The sequence below is a fragment of the Emydura macquarii genome, unplaced genomic scaffold (genome assembly GCF_026122565.2).
Source record: "Emydura macquarii macquarii isolate MOO-44397 ecotype Brisbane River unplaced genomic scaffold, CSIRO-AGI_Emac_v2 contig_2422, whole genome shotgun sequence".
NCBI classification, from domain to species: domain Eukaryota; kingdom Metazoa; phylum Chordata; order Testudines; family Chelidae; genus Emydura; species Emydura macquarii.
Window position 1 is genome coordinate 24,422,200 of NW_027132559.1, and position 4,402 is coordinate 24,426,601.

The 4,402-nt window shown below is 39.4% G+C and overlaps 1 long non-coding RNA gene across 1 annotated transcript; it reads left to right on the forward strand.

Moving 5' to 3' along the window:
• Positions 1-730: 730 nt before the first annotated feature.
• On the forward strand, positions 731-2,924 carry LOC137162112 (uncharacterized). The gene is made up of 2 exons (XR_010922282.1): positions 731-894; positions 2,605-2,924. It is a non-coding gene; the product is annotated as an uncharacterized lncRNA (long non-coding RNA).
• Positions 2,925-4,402: the final 1,478 nt, after the last annotated feature.

Consider the following 4,402-nt stretch of genomic DNA (forward strand, 5'->3'; position numbering starts at 1 on the left):
GGCCTTCCATTTGGCCCACCAGGTGGCAGCTGTTCTATCTGCACCTCTCAGGGACCTCTGTTGTAAGGGTGGCCCTGCTATCCAGCTCCAGCTTGCCCTGTGGTCCTGACAGCTCCAGCCCCTGCACTCCCCTGCCAAGTGTCCTTTTTCCATCCCCAGCAACAGAACGTCCTCCAAGCTGGCAGATGCCAGCCTGGGCAGGTGGGAGGGCACTTAGAGGCAGATCACTGGGGGGATGCTGCAGCCAGGACCAGCAGAGGAGCGCAAAGTGAGCAGGAGCCAGGTAGTGGGGCTTTCCATCTGTGGGAAGCACGACAGAATGTCTGATGCCCTGTGGGCCAAGCAGAAGGCCCTGGCAGGCTGCTAGTTTGACTTGCAGGCTGCTAATTGAAGAATGTGGTCATTAGAATGAATGGATCCAGTCAAGGCAAGGGCACTATACATATTGTCAAGGAGCTTTCATTGGGACTTTTGAAAAAGTTATCCATGCACTGGTTCAGCATAGAAAAATGGAGAGCGAATATTCAGGAGTCTGTTTTGTATCCAGAATAGTTGTTTTCCTCTAATATTGCTCTGATAAAGCAGATTGAATCACCATACTCTCAGCTGGGTGTTTGTAATTTCCCCATTCATCTCAATGAGTCTGCAGTACTGCATGTCTGCCACTGTGGTGCTGTGTAAGGCTATAAATCAGTCACACTTCCGGCTCCGTTTACCTGATTCAAAATGGTGTCTTCCAGCAGCAAACAGGTGCTGCTGGCTTTTTCTGTGCTGCTGAATCTATAGGAAATCTGAAACCTTGGAGGCAGGTCCTGTGTTACCAACTCTCATGCTATGTGGTGCTCATTGAGTTGTGGTCTTACATGAGAATCTCAACTTTCATTTTAAAAAAATGTAAGTTTCTAGACCTCACAGTTGTGGGAAAAAAAGATTAAAGTCTCAAAAAACAGAAGGCAAAGAACCCCAAATCAAATTTAAAAAAAAAAAAAAAAAAAACCCTCTGGTTTTAAACCAATCTCATTGGGAGAGGTCAATTGATTCATGATTTTGAAATATCTGGTTGGCAATGCTCTAGTTCTCCCGATTGGGAGTATTTTTCTAAGATCTGAGCATCCCCACTTTCTGTAGAGTAAAGGGGAAGTGAATGGAGGGACTTAGCTCTGCCTAGTTTCCCAACCTCTCTGTCAATGTTAAGCTGCTTTATGGACGCTGTTTAAGGTAATTAAGATATTCTTTTGGGAAGAAGCACAGTGCAATGGGTAGGGTACCAGACTGGGTATCAGGAGACTCTGCTCTCTTCTTGGCTCTGCCAATGACAGACTGTGATTTTGGGCAAGTCACTTAGGACCTGCTTTTTCAGAGGTACTAGGTACTCATAGCCCCAGCTAGGTTCAATAGGTGTTGTAGGTGCTTGGCTTCTCTGAATTATCATGCCTCAGCTTCAGTTTCCCAATACGTGTAATGGGGATAATGATACTTAGCTGCAGGTGAAAAACACTGTAGGAATGTGTAGTAGTAGTAGCATTGTGTTGTAATATGAATTAACCCTTCAATGTTTCCCTCTTTCTTGGTGGTTGTTTGTTCCGTCACACTGATTCAGAGACAGTATGTATGTTTGAAACAAAGTAAGACCTGGCAAAACAGCATTTAGAGATAATCTACAAAGGCAAATTTATTTGGGATTGTGCTGTTTTTTCCCTTCCTTATGATGTGTATATAGAAGCCTTGAAAAGTGGTGGGCTTTTTGCTTGCTTTTTTACCTTTGGGAATATCAATAATGTCAAGTCTGGCCTTCCAGTTTTGCTAAGGAATTTGCTAGATATCGCAGAGTATATGTATTGCGAGAGTTTGCTTCTTGATTGAAAGGCAGAAGCATTGAATTTTTATCATCCTTTATCCAAAATATTGTCTATTGAAGTTAAATAGCTGTTAACAAAGACAAACTAAAAACAGAGTTTTAAATAGTCACATTAAAAATCCTTTCTCCTCTCAACTGTGTACATTCTGTTTGAATTTGTGATCTCATTCCTTGGCTGGTTCTGCAGTTAACAGAGTATTGAAAGGTTAATAAAACCTAAATCTCTAAAATAAAAAGACAATTTTTAAAAAATGTACTGGATTGACATCATGAAGAAAAAAAGGTGCCAGCCCAATTTATAATTCCCTTTTCAAATCATCTTTAATGTGTAATTATGTTGCTTTCTCTATAAGAATTAATGTAGCTATTGTCACAATTTAGCTGGTTTCCAGGATATTCTTGACTAAAGTTTTTATTTTTCAGTATTAAGAAATTTCAAATGAGAGACGAAGGGAAAGCATTTCAAATAATGTTTTTTTAAAAACAAAAAAAGCAGTTTGTGTGTGCTTAATAGAGCAAATTATTTATTTCTATATGCAGGGAGTAGTTCTAGAAACTCTCCAATTCCCTTCATATACATTTGCTTTCCGCTGATTATTTTAATGGATTTGTTTTCCAGTGGAGCGCAGGTGGATAATTCATCAACCAATCCTCAAAAGTAGGAGGCTGGGTTTCCTTCCATTTAATTATAATACATTTTACAGTAGCTTCCACTAGAGCCAATTTAATAATCTTCTCCTTTTCAGCTTGAAAAGATGCCGGAACAACGCCTCCAGTATTCCCAGAGGAAGAGAGTCTGGAGGTGCTTTCTAGAAATTCTTCCTCACTAGCACAATATGATTGAAGAAAGAAAAAGTTTTAAAGTTTCTGATCAATTCTAACCATGTGGTTAAGCAGCCATTACATAATTATGTCTTGGGAAGGATGTGACTGTCAGACTCTTCTTTATATGATTTTGCAGCTTCTGAGCGAGGCAGTTCTTTAACACAATCCTACTCTTTACTGACCAAAATTAATGAAAAAAGGTTTTTGTGCTTCATATAAAAAGTGTATGTGATTTCTTGAAGTTGCTTTTTCATCTAGTTCTCTTCCAGGAAAAGCAATGTGTTTGATTCAGATCGCTAGTCCGGAAGCATTTGTACTGGTCTGCAAAGTGTTTCGCTATTCTAGCAAGTCACAAAGCATCCGATCTTTAGGTGTGGCAGTCATCTGACATATTAGTTTTTCAATATATTTTTGTTGAGTTTTTACTATTAAAAAAAATTCCCAGCTGTTTCACAAAACCTAAATGTTAGTTTGTCACTGTCTAAATGTTGCGGGTTTTTTGTATTCATGCTGCTGCTGACATCACAAAAATGTTTGAACTTATAGAAGAGGCTGAGAGTCCAATAAGGCACCTGGTTTCCAAAAGTGGACACAGCCTTTCAGTCAAAAGAACCAATATAAACTCAACTGTTACTTCCCATTATCTCCATCTGCCAGTCAGCATTCTCTTATGTATTGTGTCTCAGCTAGTTTGTCCTTGTTCAAGTCTTGATCCCTGTCAGACACTGGTTAAATTGATCAGGTCACCATTTGGGGTTTATGAAACAGATCTTGAACTTGCTTTAATTGTCCTGTTAAGGACATTTCAGCCCAAATCGCCTAATTTCCTCCCATAAATAACCTTGCCTACATATTGAACAGGGAAGTGACACTCTTTTAGTACCCTACACAGGAGACCCCTCACAGGACAGATGAGGAATTGCCCAGTACTTCTCTCTGAATCCTTTCAGACTTTAAAAAAAAAAAAAAAAAAAAAAAAGAATAGAGCTACACAACATTGGTTTGGCCGCCAGTGTCTGCAGCTGTGTCAATGCTATTTCTCTACTGCCAAAAGCTTCCTTGCCTGTGGACGTTATTCAACAGCTCTTGTTCCGCCTGGGAATGGAGAGTTATTTTCCATTAGACATTTCTTCTTTTTAATAAAAGAGAGATTGGATTCTGTATTAATGGTCTAGTGGGCTTTAAATGACCCTTTATAGCCAAACTATGATCCCATTTGGAAATCTGTTGGGGCCAATGCAGATGGATTGTACAGGCTAAGAAAATCCCAGTTTGGAGCATTGAAGCATCTGGAGAAGACACTATTTTGACACTGCAATCATGCAAGATAATTTGGCTTACCTGTTGATTATTTCAGACCTACCCTACACATCTCATGGGTGTATGAAGCTTAAAATTATACAACATGCTGAGAGAAACAACTCAGACTAATGCCTATGCCAGATCATTTACTAACAGAATTAGACGGAGCAGATATGTAAAATTTACTGAATCTGTCAAGTGGCTTGATGAATGGGAAGCTAAGCTGAATACCCAATATTGTGATGTAGTAACATTTAGAATGAACCAATAGCCTAGATCTTCCTCCCTATAATTTCCACCCCCATGGAACAACAGTTGTAGAATAATTATGGATACCAATTAGCAGGTAAACATAATGTTTTAGGAATAATCTTAATCAAACTTGAGTCACTTGCTCAAACATGTGAAAAAGTTCTT